General features: G+C 44.4%; 1 long non-coding RNA gene across 1 annotated transcript; it reads left to right on the forward strand.

Annotated features, from left to right (window-relative positions):
- Positions 1–2,532: 2,532 nt before the first annotated feature.
- On the forward strand, positions 2,533–20,799 carry LOC129194315 (uncharacterized). Its single transcript, XR_008573745.1, has 3 exons — positions 2,533–2,712; positions 2,972–3,150; positions 15,447–20,799. It is a non-coding gene; the product is annotated as an uncharacterized LOC129194315 (long non-coding RNA).

Raw genomic sequence — 20,799 nt, forward strand, 5'->3', positions numbered from 1 at the left:
CCTGCTGCTTTTTGTGGGTTTGTTTTGTTTAGAACCCTGCACACATCAGCTGATGTCACCATGAGAGGTGAGTCCTGTGTGCTCCCCAGGTTCAGCCACCCTCTCTGCTCATCAGGAGTTTGGGTGTCAAAGCGGGCATAGAACTCGTTCAGCTCATCTGGAAGTGTGGTTTGGCTGGACGTGGCTACGCTACTCTGCTGTCGATAGTCTGTGATGTGCTGGAGCCCCGCCCACATGCGCCGAGGGTCTGAGGTGGAATAGTAGCCCTCCAGCTTCTGTCTGTACTGTCTTTTGGCCTCTCGTATGGACCTCCTCAGGTCATATCTGGCCTTTTTGTAGTCATCAGCGGTGCCCATGACAAATGCAGTCGAACGAGCACGTAGCTTAGCCCTTACATCACAGTTCATCCACTGTTTTTGGTTAGGGTATTTTCTGTAATACTTGGTGGTGGTAACAGTCTCTATGCATGTTCTAATGTAGCCAGTAACAGCAGAAGCATATTCATCCAAATCAACAGTACAATCTTCCCTCCCCGCTGCAGTTTTAAACACATCCCAGTTTGTGCAGCCAAAGCAGTCCTGAAGTACTTGATCAGTTTCTTCATTCCACACTTTAACTGCTGTACTTACAGGGGGAGCTTTTTTAAGAAGTTGTCTTTATGTTGGATAAAGGAATATAGAGATGTGGTCAGCCTTTCCAAAGTGGGGTCTTGGAACAGCCTTCAAAGCACCTTTCATGTTGCTGTAGACTTGGTCCAGGATGTTATTTTCCCTTGTGGGAAAGCTCACATGCTGGTAATATTTGGGGAGGACAGTCCTGAGGTTACAGTGGTTGAAATCGCCAGATATAATGAATACAGCGTCTGGGTGTTTGGTCTCGTGTTTATCAATGATGTCATGCAGGAGGCCTAGTGCGTTAGCGTTGTTAGCTCGTGGTGGGATGTAAACAGCAGTTAAATACACAGCGCTAAACTCACGAGGCAAATAAAAAGGTCTGCATTTCACCATCAGCAGCTCAATGTCCTGCGAGCAGTGCTTTTCCATCGTCTGTACGTCTGTGCACCACCGTTTGTTTACGTAAACAAGGACGCCGCCACCTCTGTGTTTACCAGACGCTAAAGTCCGATCTCCCCGGTAAGCAGCAAATGATTCCAACTGGATCGCCGAGTCCGGTATATCCTCCGTCAGCCAGGTTTCTGTGAAGGTGAGGACACAGCATTCCCTGATCTCACGTTGAGCTGTAATCCTTGCTCGTAGTTCGTCCATCTTGTTTTCAAGAGAGCGGACGTTGGCTAGCAGCAGGCTTGGTAGCGGTGGCCTCGTCGCTCTAGCTTTTAGCCTAGCATGCAGGCCGGTACCATCCTCACATGGCAGACACAAGTGAGGAAAAGTTGAAAGCAAGTGTACCCGTGCAGGAAAGAGGATGATAAACCATTGCATTCCAACGCCTGGGTTTCCTAGACTAGTTTGATCTGACAACGGTAAACATTTCTAAAATGTATTTGCAAACAGCACAAAAGGCCGTAGGCTCAGTATACCATCCTCAATCACAGGGCAAAGGTCAAAGGATGAATCTAAACCTCCAAAATAAAATGGCAAAAATGATGCAGGACTCAAACGTGACTTGGGTGTGCACACTTCCATTAGCCCTTGTGGCTGCTAGGTGTGCTGTAAACAGCCAAAACGGGGTTCCTGGACGTACTGCCGGCCCATGGAGGCCCACGGGGGCCCTGGCGAAAATGAGCTATGGCACATATTATGATGCATGACAATGCTTGGTTGCAGGTTGCTGATACCAACAAGGAGGGTCCTGAGAAGGAAGTACACACAGCACCATGGGAGGATCTAAAGGCAGACTCATTGCTGGGTGCGTGGGAAACGCTTCCTGTCTGAAATACAATAATGGAAGGCCTGTCAGCAGGACTCGGGGGAGGGGGGCTCCAGCCAGATAGCGTGTACTATGTGGCAGGAAGTAAGAACACTTTCAGGTAGAATTTTGGACAAAAAAGAAAGCGTCTGTCTTTGTGTGAATTCACAGTTGATATGTGCGACTCTTGGGGACCAGTGATAGCACACTCCGGCCCCTGGACCTCAGCTGAGTTACCAAAAATATTCTCCATGACACGAGGCGCCCTAACTCAAGGAATCACTGATCATGTCACAGGCTGGCAGGATTCCAGGATGCAGAGGAAGACACAACATTTCTGCATAACAACAGTTTACTCCAAAACACAAAATGGTACAAAAACCAGGTGTAACCCAGGTTAACTGGATGCTCAAAAGTAAAAGCCTGTTAATAAAAACAGCAATAAATACTTTGTATGAAGAAACAATATGAGACAATATGGTTATATAATCTGTAAATATGTGTAATAATCTATGTTGTTTAAAACCTGTTAAAATATGAAAAGAATGTAAATTCATTGGTTATTGTAATTTACGTTTGAATTACGGAAATGGGACTTTTATTTTGAAAGGGTACGTTGCTACGTAACCCATGTGACTAGCTCCATTTCCTGTGCAGAGGAGGGAGAACATTACGCAGTCAGCACATAGTGCGCAGCAGAAGGAGAAGAGCAGGAAACTTTCCAGAACAATATGAAAACGTGTCTAAATACTATTTTTGTTGTCTGAAGAAAGTGCAAAGAAGTTATTTTTGATTTTCCACCGTGTTCCTGTTTTGGAGATGTTTTATTTTCTAGAACGGGACTTGGTGAGTGAAAGAAATGTATTTTATTTTGTTTGAAAGTGATGTGAGATAATATAGTGGTTATGTTTTGTGGTGAAGTTATGGTGTATTTTCAATAGTTAACATACTATACTGTTGCAAGTGTATTGTTCCTTCCCTCATTTCGGCGACAGCACTTGTTAACGAGCACTAATTAAGAGACGAAAGTGACGTGTTCTTTATTGTAACACTATCCACTGGTTTATTTGATATATTTATGCATATTTCATGTTGTTTATGATAGGCCAATTAGATTGGGTTGAAGAACTATCGCGATAGATCGACATAAGAGAACATGTGCAGGAGCACATGTGCTTGAGATAAAGATGGCGAGCCACCCATGGAACCTGTGAACTGCGCATGCGCCAGGACCAGTTCAGGAGCAACAAGCCCTCTGCTGACCGGTGCATGGTACTACAACTGGTAGGATTATCCATTGTTTCTGCAAAACTGCAGTGGACCAAGGATAACCGATAACCGTAGTAAATAGGTCCATGACAAAGAAGGTGATATTTGTTATCCAAATGGATGTGGTGCATATTGTTATTTAGTCACCAAGCTGCTTGTGCACGTCGTGTGTCATAAATGCTAATGTTCCACAGAGGGACACAACTCTGCATGCTGGTGTTTGCGTGCGTGCGTTGGGCTTCATGCTGCCACGTGCTCAAATGTGCAGTATGTGACATAAGCTCTAAAAGTATGGCTATTGCCCATTTATGTTGATAAATAGATAATATCTCAGCACGTGACGTCTCATCGGCTCTGTGGTAAAACTCGGGGAGTGGAGGAAGTGACGTACATTTTGTACACGTGCAGAACCAGTCGTGTTTCCATAGTGACAGGGTGCTAAACGGGGGAGGTGTGCGAGCACTGATCTGTACGAAAAAAAATCTGGATCACACCTCGCTCGCGCCCGTGCAAGCCGCTGACGCCACAGGCACGCATGAGAGGCCATCTTAGCACTCACACCTCGTACGTAGCAGACTACATTGGCACACATGATCTGTACTAATATACAGTCAAACCTGTCTTAGCGGCCACCTTTTATTGAATGGCCACCTGCCTATAGCAGCCACTGAAAAATCCCCCCCAGCAAATGTACATGTTATAGACCCTGTGTATAGCAGTCACCTGTCCAACGCGGCCAGCGGCCACCCATTTTGTCTCCCTTGGTCAATATCTGACCGCATATAGCGGCCAAATTACCGACTCAAATAGAAGCTTCATGCACAAAAAAGTTTAGTTTTTCAGTCAATGAAGCCGTCGTGTGTCGACTTTAATTACTGAGTCCTAGCTCAGTCACAATCATTCACAAGATCCACACAAACTGTCAGTTGTTCCACATAAAAAAGCCGTCTTCTTTTGAGCTTGCTATTTCCTGGTCAAACATGTAACTTTAAGAGCATTTGCACCAAAACATTACCGCAAAGTAGGCTGGGAACAGGACATGCTCCCAGCGACGCTACAATAAAAAAAACGCTAGCATGCATGCGGCAGCGGGAGCAAAACTGAGTTGGGTTGTACTTAATTGAAGTATTTTAGAATGTACTCATGTTATTTTTCATCAATCCTCATCCACAAATCCATCAAAGTCCTCATCTTCTGTATTCAACACAAACAAAGCCGTCTTCTTTTCCGTTCGCTACTAGTCTGTTAACTTGTCAGTGTTATTCAGCTCCGAAGCAAAGAAGGAAACTTCTCCTGTTGCTTCTGCCAACTTTATTTCTTGAACGCGGCCACCAGACAGCAGCTCAGAACACACACACATCTCTCAGCATCGTCTCTCCTTCCTGCTTGCCCACAAGGCAAAGGTTAAACAAGCCCCACTACATAGCTGTCCAGTCAATGCCTGTAAGAAATGACACCGTTTATTTCCTGGTGTGCACTGGTCAATACTGTAATGCCGCTTGTTGTGGGGAAGGACAGACTCAGGTCACCGATGCACTTTAATGGCTTTATTAACAGCGGAGAACACTGCAGGACTTTACATCCACGCCAACATAAACACACTTCCCAACTCTCTCCAAACTCACAGCTAGCACTGAGCCTAGCTCTCCTGCTCGGGACGCCCACCGTCACTTCCCGTCACTTCCTGATGAACTAAAGCTGTAATGACACTCTGCCGTATAAAAAGTAAAATATTAAAAACAAGCGTAAGACATTACTAGCACAGCTTTGTTCTGTGGGTGGTGGATATATTCTATCAGTTATTATTAAGCCTCTAGCTTCCTTTTAGTAAGTAAAAACCTTGGCTATGATTGCACTACATTGTCATGTAGACCTACAAAGTACACTTGGAAGAACAAGAGGTGAATAAATGTATTGCAACTGATGTGAAACTGATGAGGGGTAGGATTAAATAAGCTTTGCTTCTTCCTACTCCTTTTTGGACATGCAAAATTGTGAATTGTACTATGTGATGTGCTACTGTTTGACTCATATGCATGTTCAGGATTAAAACCATGAACCATGATAATAACAAGCCTAGTAGTGCTGTACAACTTTTATCCGCAGTCCGCAGTGCCCTCTACTGGTCAACATTATTATTTTCCCTTTTTTTTTCATTTTTTTCCCTCTACTGGTCAACATTCAAACTGGATGCCAACCTGTCTATAGCGGCCACTTTTGCAAACTCCCTCTAGTGGCCACTATAGACAAGTTTGACTGTATCTGGATATCCCATTGGTCAATGACTTGTGAAGCCACATGGCGGCTATATTGCACTCCAACGAAACACTTGTCGGACAATGACTTATGTGAGAACTTATGTGAGAACACTACAGTCATCGGACTGATCACTGGTGGTGTTGAAACATCATACAGAAGAGAGGTGGCGGACCTCATAGCTTGGTGTCGTGATAACAATCTCCTTCTCAATACAGATAAGACTAAAGAGATGATCATCGACCCAAGAACAAGGGAAAAGGAGCCGCATAGACCCCTGTTTATTGATGAGACTGAGGTGGAGAGGGTGAAAACCTTCAAGTTCCTTGGCACACACATCAGTGAGGACCTCACCTGGTCTCACAACACCCAACAAATTCTGAAGAAGTCCCAAAGGAGACTGTACTTCCTGAGAAGACTGAGGAAATTTGGCATGTCCACCACAATCCTGAGTTGCTTCTACAGATGCACTATGGAAAGTGTCCTTACCGCCTCCATCACTGTTTGGTACGGTAACTGTACAACACATGATAGGAAGGCACTCCAGCGGGTGATCAAGACCTCACAGAACATTGTTGGGGCAGCCCTCCCCTCACTGCAAGACATTTATAAAACTAGAGTCCTACGAAGAACACACAACCTCATCAAGGACAGCACACATCCACAACACTCATTATTCACACTCCTACCGTCAGGCAGACGCTACAGGAGTTTGAAGTCCAGGACCACAAGGCTGGCAAACAGCTTTTACCCACAGGCCATCAGGCTTCTCAACGAAGCACTCACACATGCCGCACGCAACACAAGCACACCCTCAAAGCACTTTATTTATTTATTTATTTGTATTAATGTCTCTTCTGTTTTTGTTGCTTAATTTATTGGTATTTATGTTTATGTGTTTATGTTTCTTATGTTCTTATTCTTTCTTGTGTTTTCTTTCTTTTCTTGGGAGAATGAACAGAATAAGATTTTCATTGCATGGTATAACTGCTGTTTTACCATGCACATGACAATAAAACTCTCTTGAATCTTGAATCTTGAACTTGTGAGTTGTTAAGTGTGTTGTTAGTTTGTTAGCCACTCACACTAAATGCAAGGTTAGTCTTCACACTAACCTCGCACAGCAGGTGTGCTTGAGCTTAGTCATAAGGACTCGTATGATCATTTTTAAACATTCTGTGGATATCAAACCATACCTGAGTCATAAGGGTTTTGACTATGCTTTTCACTATGCTCTCGTCTGTACAAAATATGAATCATCAAAGAGACAAGTTTTAAAATCATTTCACATTTTCATGATTTTTTTGTTTGTGTTATGAAATAGAAATAAGCTCTTTTCTGATATAGAAATATATTTGAACAAAAACCACAGGAATAATATGTAATATAATATGTAATAATATATAAACATTGTCTCCATATGGGGGTTCATTTGAAATTCGGGTAAACAACAACAAAAAAAAATGTATTTTTTTATATTTGCAAGCAACACAAATGATTTAGTAGTCTAGTGGTGGTTGTTTGTTTACATAGCCCCCACAGCCCCCCATGTAAAGCCCTTATGACTCAGGTATGGTATGATATCCACAGAATGTTTAAAAATGATCATACGAGTCCTTATGACTAAGCTCAAGCACACCTGCTGTGCGAGATTAGTGTGAAGACTAACCTTGCATTTAGTGTGAGTGGCTAACAAACTAACAACACACTTAACAACTCACAAGTTCTCACATAAGTCATTGTCCGACAAGTGTTTCTTGTGAGTAGCAATATGGCAGCCATGTGGCTTCACAAGTCATTGACCAATGGTCTATCCAGATATATAATACAGATCAGTGTGTGCGAGCAGCTCTTTGTTCTTTCACTTAACACACGCCTGCGTGGAACCGCTGATTTAGTTTCCACTCCGATACGGAGTCAAATTCAGGCTGGTATCGGTGATACTTTGTGTAAATTCACCTAACGTGTGGTACATTTAAAGAAGTTGTGTATTTCATATCGTAGCATAGAAAATACAAGACACTGAAATCACTTATTCATGAAATGAATTATGAATATGAATACAAGAATGTAATGTATTTATTGTAAAGCCTGAAGTATAATGAGGTAGCAGGGTGATCTAGCCAAGCTAATATAGAACACAAAACAGGACAAAATCATAAAATATGTAAAAGAGTCTTTTGAAATGAACTCCATTAAGAATGAAAACTTTACTGACAATTCACACATGGCTCCGTTTACGATTGCTCATTGTTTCAACAGACAAACGTTTCATAGAACACTGATCATACAACACATGTATGTATTGTATACAGTGACCTCTGGCTAACATATGCTAGCAATAGTGCTTTCATAGAACACATTGATCATACAACACATGTATGTATTGTATACAGTGACCTCTGGCTAACATATGCTAGCAATAGTGCTTTCATAGAACACTGATCATACAACACATGTATGTATTGTATACAGTGACCTCTGGCTAACATATGCTAGCAATAGTGCTTTCATAGAACACTGATCATACAACACATGTATGTATTGTATACAGTGACCTTTGGCTAACATATGCTAGCAATAGTGCTTTCATAGAACACATTGATCATACAACACATGTATGTATTGTATACAGTGACCTCTGGCTAACATATGCTAGCAATAGTGCTTTCATAGAACACTGATCATACAACACATGTATGTATTGTATACAGTGATCTCTGGCTAACATATGCTAGCAATAGTGCTTTCATAGAACACATTGATCATACAACACATGTATGTATTGTATACAGTGACCTCTGGCTAACATATGCTAGCAATAGTGCTTTCATAGAACACTGATCATACAACACATGTATGTATTGTATACAGTGACCCCAGGCTAACATATGCTAGCAATAGTGCTTTCATAGAACACATTGATCATACAACACATGTATGTATTGTATACAGTGACCTCTGGCTAACATATGCTAGTAATAATGCTTTCATAGAACACATTGATCATACAACACATGTATATATTGTATACAGTGACCTCTGGCTAACATATGCTAGCAATAATGCTTTCATAGAACACATTGATCATACAACACATGTATATATTGTATACAGTGACCTCTGGCTAACATATGCTAGCAATAGTGCTTTCATAGAACACATTGATCATACAACACATGTATATATTGTGTACAGTGACCTCTGAATTGGCCGCCGTATTCTCAGTATAAAGTATGATGTGTTTGCTGCTTCCATGTTGGCATGACATCCATGTCGTTTATGTTTTACTAGCTGACTGGTTGGAAGTCTGGTGTGGGGGGCACACTGTGCACGGTGAATCTGGTGTACAGGGTGCAAAGCCGGTGTTGATGCTGAGTGCTGAGGAGAGGTGAGGCCCCACTTGAGTCTCTGGATGGTGACTGAGGAAGTCCTTGAACGTGGCAGGCCCACCTTGTTGGCTTTTGTTGGGGATGATGGCATTGGATGCTGAATAGAAGCCTGGCGTAGGAGGGTCAGGGTGGTGTGAAGGACTGTGGCTATGGCATCCTCTGTTGACCTGCTAGTCCTGGATGGGAAGTGCTAGTGTGGGAGAGTCTATGGATGATGTGTCTCAGCAGTGTGCTCGTGCACGGACATGTTGAGCACACGGCTCGCATCATGCCAACATGTGACTGGCGTTGGCCGGTGGATGTGATGAGGTCACCTCTGCTGTCCTCCTTCACGTCCTCAGGGTGGAATACACTCCAGTCTGGGATGTTGACAGTCCTGCAGCTGTGAGGAGGCTCCATCCGCTTTTGAGGTGGGGGGGGGTGTCCTTTTCCAAAGGGGATGTAGTGTTAGGGTTGTTCATTTTGGTGTTGTCACCTTTTGACCTGTGTTTCTTTTTAGATCCCTTCACTCCCTGAGTGGGCGGCGCCACGAGGCACACCTGTAGCCACTTGGTCATCAAGGGCTCTTAAGCCACATGGCTGCAGGAGGAGGACGTGGGATTGTTACTACTGGTTTGCATGCTGCCCGCGAAACACCAGTTTGTTTGCTCCTGTGCTCTTGGCCTTATGATTGCTGTGTTATTTCAAAGTCTGTTCCACGTGCTCCTTGCCTCCTGTGACGCTGTCTGCTCATCAGTGAGTTGTTGCCTTTTTCCACGGTGCCTTTTTGTTTTACTACTTTAGTTGCACCGTCTACCTCAGTTTGGACACAGAACTTTTTGCTATCCCTTCGTTACTTGATTCTTGCTCTACGGAATTAAAGATATTATTTTTGACCTGGATTGTGTCTGGCTCTGCATATTGGGATCTCTACCTGACTGCACATAACAGAACAATCCCACCATGCAAACAGATCCCGCAGAGTCTGACCCGGTGCATGCTGCACTCAAGGCACATGGAAGTATGATTAGCGAACATCATTTGGCTATCAGGGATATGTCCACGCTTCTCCAGTCCATCTCCAGCAACGTGGACCGGCTCGTCAGCGAGGGAACAAGCTCCACCTTGTCGGCTCCAGCTGATGGCATAGTCACTCCTCCCCAGTTGCTGCCATCTGTCCCTTATTCCTCTACCAGTGGCTTCAAGGAACCAGTAATTCCTCACCCTTCAAGGTACGCTGGCGACCGTGGGAAATGCAAACAATTCATACACCAATGCCAACTGGTATTTGACCAGCAACCCCTCACCTACCCCACCTGCCGAGCAAGAGTAGCCTTTATGGTCAGTCTCCTGTCGGAGAGAGCTGCTGAGTGGGCACTGGCTATATTAGAGAATCGTCCGGAGCTACGGGACACTTTATCTGGCTTCATTTCTGAGTTCCGCAAGGTGTTTGACCACCCCTTAAGAAGGCGCCAGGCAGCCAGCCGTCTGATGGCTCTACGCCAGCACAAGGCTTCCGTGGCAGACCACTCAATAAACTTTCGCATTCTCGCAGCAGAGAGTGGCTGGAACACTACAGCCCTCTGTGATATTTTTCTAGCCAGCTTGAACTCTAATATAAAGGATGAGCTCGTAACGAAAGATGAGACTGAGTCACTGGAGCAGCTCATTTCCCTCGCCATCAAGCTCGACGACCGCATCAATGAGCGCAAGGCAGAGCACCATGCAGAGAAACGAAGTCCTACTTGCACCCAGTCATCTTCCATCTCCATCCTACAACCAGCAACTCCAGATGTGGTTCCCAGCGCAGCAGTCCTTGGTCCAGCACCCACTGAGGAACCCATGCAACTGGGAGGTGGTCGTCTTACTCCGGCCGAGCGGACACGCCGGCTGCGCCTGCATCTCTGTCTATACTGCGGCCGTGCTGATCATGTCATCTCCAAGTGTCCTGCTCGACCTGCAGGACGTCCAACCTCCACTGGAGGAGCATTCACCGTGGGCCAGTCTACCGTCGAGGCGTCGCCAGGGCGCCTTCAACTGAAAGGTACACTCGCCTGGGAGGAGAACTGCCTTAATATCTGTGCACTTGTTGACTCTGGGGCAGATGACTGTTTTTTGGATTACAACTTTGTTAACCTGCATAACATCCCTGTGTTCTGTCTTAAGGAGGCCAAAGTGGTTCGTTCGCTCGACGGGCGCGTTTTGGCTCACGTTACTCACCAAACCGAGACACTTACCCGAAGAGTCTCCGGTAATCATTTTGAGAAGCTGAGATTCTTTGTAGTACCTTCTCGTTCGGCACCTCTAGTCCTAGGCCTCACTTGGCTCAAGATTCACAATCCTTATATTGATTGGTCTAGACTTGCTATTACCAATTGGAGTCAGTACTGCCATTCCCACTGCCTCCGTTCCGCGTCCGTTCATGCACCCTTGGCTCACTTTTCACCCACTGAACAGATTGACCTTTCTCAAGTTCCAAAAGAATATCATGACCTCAAGGAGGTATTCAGTAAGGACAGGGCTATGGAGCTCCCACCCCATCGACCTTATGACTGTGCCGTTGACCTCCTACCAGGAGCTAAGTTACCCACCTCCCGACTGTTTAACATCTCCAATCCTGAACGCGCAGCCCTTGAAAATTACATCTCCACCTCCCTTGCAGCCGGACACATTCGCCCTTCCTCCTCACCTCTAGGTGCCGGGTTTTTCTTTGTGGACAAAAAGGATGGTTCATTAAGACCATGCATTGATTATCGGGCACTAAATGACATAACCATCAAGAATAAATACCCACTTCCTCTTATTGACTCCGCGTTCTCCTCACTTCACTCCTCTGTCATTTTTTCTAAATTGGACCTTCGGAACGCGTACCACCTAGTCAGAATTAGAGAGGGGGACGAGTGGAAAACGGCATTCAACACCCCTATGGGGCATTTTGAGTACCTAGTTATGCCGTTCGGCCTCACTTACGCCCCCGGAGTGTTTCAGAATCTGATCAATGATGTGCTACGTGACATGCTAGGCCGCTTTGTGTTCGTGTACTTGGACGACATCCTGATTTTTTCCCCTTCCCTTCATGAACACATACATCACGTTAGACTAGTACTGCAGCGACTCCTGGAAAACCGGTTATTTGTGAAGGCGGAGAAGTGTGATTTTCACTCCGAGTCGACGTCTTTCCTGGGGTTCATTGTGGAGAAAGGGCGACTCAAAGCTGATCCGGCTAAGATACAAGCCGTGGTCGATTGGCCCACTCCTATAACAAGGAAGCAGCTGCAGAGGTTCCTGGGCTTCGCCAATTTTTACCGTAGATTTATTCGCAACTTTAGTCGAGTCGCAGAACCTCTCACTAAGCTTACATCCGTTAAAGTCTCATTTGTCTGGACCCCAGAGGCAGACGCGGCATTTAAAAAGCTTAAATCCTTGTTTATAAGTTCCAACGTCCTCACCCATCCTGACCCCTCTCGCCAGTTTATTGTGGAAGTTGATGCCTCAGATTCCGGGGTCGGGGCCGTGCTCTCACAACGTTCTTCCACTGACCGTAAACTCCGCCCCTGTGCCTTCTTTTCACGCCGTCTCTCACCTGCCGAAAGTAATTATGACATAGGCAATAGGGAACTGTTGGCCGTCGTCTTAGCCTTACAGGAGTGGAGAGATTGGTTGGAGGGCTCCACCCACCCTTTCATTGTATTTACTGACCACAAAAACCTAGCCTACCTCCGCTCCGCACGACGACTTAACCCTCGCCAGGCACGGTGGTCCCTATTTCTAGCTAGGTTCAATTTCACCATTACATACCGCCCTGGCTCTCGTAACAGTAAACCGGATGCCCTCTCCAGACTCTTTTCCCCTTCTTCAGAGATCACTGAGGCTGAACCCATCCTTCCACAGACCCGGATCCTGGGCGCTCTCCAATGGGAGGTTGAGAGCAGAGTGACAGATGCCCTCAAGGACATTACCCCCCCAGCGAAGTGTCCACCTGGCCTGCTATACGTCACCCCTACACTGCGCTCGGAGGTTCTGACCTGGGCACACAGTTCCAGGATTGCTTGCCATCCAGGCTTCCACCGCACCCTGTTCCTGCTTGGTCAACGTTTTTGGTGGCCGTCCTGTCGAGTGGACACGAAGCAGTTTGTGGCGGCCTGCCCAGTGTGTGCACGCAGTAAGGCTTCCCACCAGGCTCCGGCTGGACTTCTCCGCCCACTCCCATTACCCCTCCGCCCTTGGTCACACATTTCAGTGGATTTTGTTTGTGGACTGCCCCCCTCTGACAACAACTCTGTGATCTTTACTATAGTTGACCGTTTCTCCAAGATGGCCCATTTTGTTCCCCTCCCCAAACTCCCATCTGCATTGGACACGGCCAAACTTCTAATCCTCCATGTTTTCCGCCCCCATGGCATACCTTTGGACATTGTTTCCGACAGGGGCCCTCAGTTTACCTCTGCCGTGTGGAAGTGTTTTTGTGAAGCCCTAGGTGCAACCACTAGCATGTCTTCGGGCTATCATCCGCAATCAAACGGACAGACAGAGAGAACCAACCAAGACCTGGAGACAGTACTCCGCTGCATCTGCCACCAACAACCTGCTTCATGGGCTACACATCTTCCCTGGGTGGAATATGCTCACAATTCCTTGGTCAGTTCTGCTACAGGTGTTTCCCCATTCTATTCTGTGTACGGCTACCAGCCCCCAGCTTTTCCATCCCTGGAATCTAATGTGGCCGTTCCCTCTGTGCTCCAGCACCTACGCCGTGTCCGCCGTGCCTGGCGCAACACCAGAGCAGCCCTAAGACGCACTTCAGAGCGGAACCAACGTCTAGCGAATCGCCACCGCAACCCAGCTCCAAGTTATAGACCCGGTGAGAAGGTCTGGTTATCATCAAAGGACATCCCTCTGGCAGCTACTTCCAAGAAACTGGCCCCTAGATACATCGGCCCATTCACAGTGGAACGAGTCATCAACCCTAACGCAGTCAAGCTCCAGCTCCCTGCATCTCTTAATATCCATCCTGTTTTCAATGTCTCCCGTCTCAAGCCAGTCTCTACTAGTCCTCTCAGCCCTCCAGTCAGGTCACCTCCTCCTCCTAGGTTGGTCGACGGCCATCCCGCTTATTCTGTTAACAAGATCCTTAACTCTCGGAGAAGGGGTAGGGGTTTCCAATATCTTGTAGAGTGGGAGGGATACGGTCCAGAGGAACGTTCCTGGATTGGCGGTAAGCTTATTCTTGACCCCTCTCTAATTTCTGACTTTCACAAACGGTTCCCTGACAAGCCTGGTAGGCCGCCAGGAGGCGTCCATTGAGGGGGGGGTACTGTTAGGGTTGTTCATTTTGGTGTTGTCACCTTTTGACCTGTGTTACTTTTTAGATCCCTTCACTCCCTGAGTGGGCGGCGCCACGAGGCACACCTGTAGCCACTTGGTCATCAAGGGCTCTTAAGCCACATGGCTGCAGGAGGACGACGTGGGATTGTTACTACTGGTTTGCATGCTGCCCGCGAAACACCAGTTTGTTTGCTCCTGTGCTCTTGGCCTTATGATTGCTGTGTTATTTCAAAGTCTGTTCCACGTGCTCCTTGCCTCCTGTGACGCCGTCTGCTCATCAGTGAGTTGTTGCCTTTTTCCACGGTGCCTTTTTGTTTTACTACTTTAGTTGCACCGTCTACCTCAGTTTGGACACAGAACTTTTTGCTATCCCTTCGTTACTTGATTCTTGCTCTACGGAATTAAAGATATTATTTTTGACCTGGATTGTGTCTGGCTCTGCATATTGGGATCTCTACCTGACTGCACAGAACATGTAGCAAGGTAATGTAAACAGGACTATGTGTTCTGACTGGCCCAGGGGAGTGCTGGGATTCCTTTTTAAAGTTTTCTGCTACGTTACTCATTTCACACGCTGATGTTGTTTGGGGAACACTAATTTGAAGGCTACATGGCTGAAACCCCAGCTAGTTGCAAGGATGCTGCTTTTTACCACGTGGACACTTTGGAATAAGTTCTGTAGTTCTAGAAACGTGCACCTCCACTTCATCTCTCCAAATTGTTCAGCTTTCTTCTTAACTTTAGCCCCAAAACTTTTAATTTTCCAAATTTAGTTTCTCATCATGTTATGACTTGGAAAAAAAACATATTTTTTTCTTACTATTTGAACTAAAATGCTGCACGGTGGTCTAGTGGTTAGCATGTTAGCCAACACAGGAACAGTCTGGAGATGGGAAGACCTGGGTTGGATTCTCCCTTGGGCATTTCTGTGTGGAGTTTGCATGTTCTCCCCGTGTGTGTGTGTGTGTGTGTGGGGGGGGGGGGGGGGGTTCTGGGTACTCCTGTTTCCTCCTACATTCCAAAAACATGCATGTTAGCTTCATTGGAGACTCTACATTGTCCATAGGTATGAATGTGAGTGTTTGTCTAAATGTGCCCTGCCATTGGCTGGACACCAGTCCAGGGTGTACCCCACCTGTTGCCCAAACACACAACCTCATCAAGGACAGCACACATCCACAACACTCATTATTCACACTCCTACCGTCAGGCAGACGCTACAGGAGTTTGAAGTCCAGGACCACAAGGCTGGCAAACAGCTTTTTGTTGGAGAAATGTATATAAATGTTATCTCTGTCTGTTCTCCTCGCGAGTAAAAGCAATCTCGTTGTCTTCTTTCTTCTTTCTTATTGTGTTTAGAATGTTTTAGGTTGCTTGAACCTGACATTAATTTGGTCCTTCGAGCCAGATACCAAAACACCTGAGGATTCCAGCTGAGGAAACGACAACCAGAAAGACCGTGGCCACGGCAAACAGACCCTTTCCGGGACTGGCTCTCGTCTCACTGGCTGGAGTCTGATGGTTGACGGTATACCTCGGAGAGGGAAGACAACTTGGTGAGTAATATTTCCTTAGGGGGGATTAAAAGAGAATGAGTGAAACGTGTTTAAGAAAAGACAAGCAGAGTCAATAAAAGCCCGCTAGGCCTGCTTAGAGTGAAACCTTGTGAATACTAGTCAATGGCAAGTAATTGAAGGACACCGAATTCCGATAAATTCCGTGGTAAAGATGGACACTGAATTCCGATAAATTCCGTGGTAAAGATGGACACCGGATTCCCATAAATTTCATGGTAAAGAGGGATGCCGGATTCCGACAAATTCCGTGGTAATAACAGGACGGCGGAGTCCTACGCGCATTTAAATTCCGTGTTGTGTGCTTGTGAGTGTGAGTGGAGACGAAGTTTCACTAGAAACTTATCTCATACCAAAGCGGTGAGATTGTAAGTGGTGACTTGTTGTGGAAGCAGAGGCAAGAATTCTCCGCCCCCACTGGGGTAGAAGCTTGAGAATTACCACAATAAGACCATTTTTCACCACCTCACTGACAGAAAGAAAACCCCAGTTATTAGAATTCCCTAGGAATTAACATCATAACTGGGACCAAATTGAATTAAAATGGGAAATGGAAAAAGTAAAACAAACTATAAAGATAACTTACAGAGTAAAGACTGGCGATTCGTTGAAAAACAAGATTCAACAAAGTTAAAATACATGGATAAATGGGTGTCTAAATACGGGTATGATGGCCAATTAAATTCCCCAAAAATAGTGTCGTTACAGGACTAGATACTTTAGTGGATGAAAAATAATGATAAAAAGAAAATAATTATAAAAAGATGAAAAAAGAAGGATATGAAGAGACAGTTTTGGCTTAATACAGCTCAAAAAAGAGAAGAAGGAGAAAAAGAAAAGAAAAACAAAAAAGAAACGTGTGTGTAAAAAGAAAAGAAAAAAGGAACAGCAAAGGTGGAAACAGAAGGTTGAGAAGTTAAAAATAAGAGAGAAGGAACTGAGGAAGTGAAAGTTAAAGATAGAGAAGAGGATAATAAGATAGTAAATGTTAAAAGGACTGAGTAAAGTAGGGAAGAAAGACAGCAAGGCAGACCCTCACTGGATCCTCTCTTGCTGGTGTCTCCACCACGATATGAGGAGCAGTGTAGTGATATTACACAGCAGAGAACTGGAACACCGAGTGCAAGGCCTGATCAACCGAACCACTCGACGTTTGCTAAAAAGAGCAGATGACACCGCCATGGGTAGAACTAAACAACAACTAGATGAAACATTTGATGTTTACAGAGCCACAATGATAACGGTATTTAAAACAAAGTGGCTAACGGGATAATGATGACCCACAGGGTCGTTATAACAACAGCTAAAAAATGTGTTACACGCTAATTCAAAAGACGCTATAAGAAATTGGTTCTTCAAATATTGCATACATTTTGCAACAGGCATGCTAGAAGAATATGTTAAACATGCCATACATGGGGAAAGAAAATGACAAAGGAAAAATCTTAGGCTTAAAAATGAAGATACCTTCATAAATGAAGAAGGTCAAATATACTTTCAAAGTAACGCACTAAACAGGAGGATTTGGAAGAGGACAATTTAGACAAAATGTGTCAGGCTGTTGGTGTTGTGGAAAAGAAGGGCATATTGGACGCAATTGTTAAAAAATAAATAAATAAATAAAATTAAAAGTAAATAAACACCAAGAAATCATACACTGTGTGACTAGGCCAGCCTGCTCCCACAGCAGAAGAAAGGGACACTTCTGAGTCAATGAACAAAAACAAAAACAATTTATAAGAGTTGTAAATCCTGCTGTGGTAGTACTAGTAGTACCACAAACAGTATGGAAAGGCATGTCAGTTGCCCATTTTGTTGGTACCAAAATGTCCTGTCAATCTGCTGTGGAGAGATGGCTTGTCAGCCCTGGGACTAGCTTTAGTTCCAACTAGCGATGGAAACATCATTGTTAAAAGGCAACATGAAATAAAAGACTCATTTGCAGTAAAAGCGGAAGAATTCCCTTCCTACTATTATTCATTGGACATACCAAACAAACCACCTCAGAGTGGGAACCAATCGTCTACAGGAGGGACAAGCGTTACTGCAAAATATTGAGGACACAATGACTAGCGACAACTTACACATAACTCTGTACTACCGAGGTACTTTAGGCCAAATCCAGAATATGAAAAACAATTGGCGAGCAACACCAGGAGTTGTACTCATTGATTACATCTATTCAGATGGATCAACTACTGCGATAGCAGGAACACCACATGTGTCACTCTACAAGGCAAAAGGTGAAAAATGGAAAGATTTAACAGAAATAGTACAATTGGGACAACAAACCACTGACTGGGTGCAAACACCTGAAGGAGTCGACAGAAGTGATATTACAGGTTTACTATTACAGGCGGTAAACAATGCAGTGATTCAAAGAGCACCATGTGTACCTGATCCACATACGCTTTTAAATTCGTTAAGGCCTGATGCCACTTATTTTACAGTAGTGGATATAAGCAATGCTTTCTTTTCAGTACCAGTAGATAAAGAAAGCCAATTCTGGTTTGCTTTTACCTTTGGAGGAAAACGTTACACCTATACAAGGTTACCCCGGGGGTATTGTGAAAGCCCCACTATTTATTTACAAGCCATGACTGCTAGCATGGCCAAGTTCAGTACACTCAGGCAGCTGAATTAGTTGCATTAACGGAAGCCTGTAAATGAATGAAAGATAAAACAGTAACTATATGCACCGATAGCCAATATGCATATGCTACTGTGCACACATTTGCCCAATATTGGAGAAGCAGGGGCACGGTAACATTGACAGGCAAGCCAGATACAGATGCGCACCTGTTACAGGAGTTATTAGATGCTGTTTAATTACCATTAAAACTTGCAATTTGTAAATGTGCTGCACACACCAACGGGCACTAATAAAACCACAAAAGGAAATGCATTTGCAGATAACATGACTAAAGTTACTGCTGGAAATTAAATGACCGTATTGACAGCACCACAACACCACCTAGATAATGAGGTTCTCAAAGGCATGCAATAACAAATTCGTAGTCTGAAATTAAAATTTGGAAAAGAAAAGGGGCTACACTTAAAAATGCCATCTATGTTGACCAAAATTTGAAGCATATTTTTCCAAAAATGTATATAGATGGGAGGCTATTTTGAGCCATGGTGTGTCACATGTCTCAACAGGAGGGATGGTTAGTCAGATACATCAATATTTTACCACCTATGGCTTTAATGCATATTCAAAAAATGTTTGTAGAGCCTGTCTAACATGCGCAAAGCACAATCCGAAAGGCAATTTTCGCCCGCGACGCGGTCGGTTTCCAACACCGCAATATCCTTTCCAGGTAATACATATGGACTTCATAGAGCTAAACAAAAGCGAAGGAAGGAAATTTTGTTTGGTCATCATAGATGCATTTTCTAAATGGATAGAACTCTTTCCAACAAAGAATCCTGATGCCTTGACGGTGGTAAAAGCACTATGTAAAGATATTATACCACGATATGGTATACCTGACACGCTTTATAGTGATAATGGCTCTCATTTTGTAAACCGGATAATACAAAAAATAGGAACAATGTTCCATATTAACTTAAAAAATCATTGTGCTTACCACCCTCAAAGCGCAGGACTAGTGGAACGAATGAATGGAACAATAAAAAATAGACTCAAAAAGTGTATGGAGGAAACAGGGAGACCAAAGACACAAAGTCTTGATCTCGTTAAATTATATATTAATATAACTGCTTCAAATGGATTAACACCATTTGAAATTTTATTTGGAAGACCATATAGACTACCATACTTCAAAAGTCAATGGGAAGCTGATGATGACGCTAATCTCGCTGACTATACGCTTGTTGGAAAGGCAAAATAATATATGTCAACCTGCTGAGGATTCTACTGTCTCCCAGCAGGAGATTCAGTTAGTTCAACCAGGAGATTGGGTCCTCATCAAAAGCATCAAAAAGAAGCACTGGCATTTACCCAAGTGGGAAGGTCCCTACTAAGTATCATTGACAACACAAACAGCCCTAAAAGTAACTGAAAGATCAACATGGATTAATTTGAAACATTGTAAAAAGGTCCTTTCAGCAGAGAAACCCCGACGGGAAAGGTGAGCAAAGGTCTGACAATAAGGTGGGTGCAGACATTTAGAGTCTGAAAATACCTGACGGTCAGTGAAGAACGTACAAGACACCAATCCTAGTAGAGGCGGAACTCCTAAGGTTCTCTGTGAAATGACGGTAATAAGAGCAAAGTATTTTGTAAGTGATAGATAACTATTATGTTCATAATGGACATAGGGCTGCTTGTATGGGATCAGACTAATAACCTCAAAAATGCAGACACAGTTGCCACTAATGTAACAACACTAACAGATAGGCCAAAGTGAAGCACATCAAAGACAGTACATGCACCATGGATTGTTAGTTGGGCGTATAGAAATTCTATCCATATGACTATTGGTCCGAACACAAGCACAGTGGTTAGGAGACAAGGATCCTATATACATTGATGCCATTGATGTTCTCTGTGGCGTGCCTGATGAATAGAAATTAGTAAATTAGATTGCGGCTGGATGGGAATCCATATTTCCATGGATTACCGTCAATAAAAACGTAGACAGGATTAACTACATCCACTACAATGTTCACAATTTGGGAAATTGGACACAAGTTGGATTTGAAGCGGTCAAAGAACAACTTAAAGCCACGTCCCTGATGGCTTACCAAAATGGGATTGCGGTGGACATGTTGTTAACAAAGGAAGGAGGTGTGTGTGCAGTGTTTGGAGAACAATGCTGTACCTTCATTCCCAACAACACTGCTGCTGATGGCAGCCTGACTCAGGCCATTCAAGGCCTCCGCACCCTGAATGGTAAGATGAAGGAACACTCTGGAGTGGAAACCTCATGGTGGGACAGTTGGCTTGATATGTTTGGCAAGTACAAATCCTTGGTGTCATCTCTATTGATGTCAAGTGCTGTTTTTGCAGCAATCGTAACCTTGTGTGGATGTTGTGTTATTCCCTGTGTGGGGGGTCTATTTAACAAAATGATAAATGCAGCTATTTCACCCATGGAAACTAAAATGGCACAAATGTATTTGTTAGTTGGATCTGGAAGGGAACGAGAGAGAGATGGAGACAGCTATAGACA

This window comes from Dunckerocampus dactyliophorus, chromosome 14 (assembly GCF_027744805.1).
Source record: "Dunckerocampus dactyliophorus isolate RoL2022-P2 chromosome 14, RoL_Ddac_1.1, whole genome shotgun sequence".
NCBI classification, from domain to species: Eukaryota; Metazoa; Chordata; class Actinopteri; order Syngnathiformes; family Syngnathidae; genus Dunckerocampus; species Dunckerocampus dactyliophorus.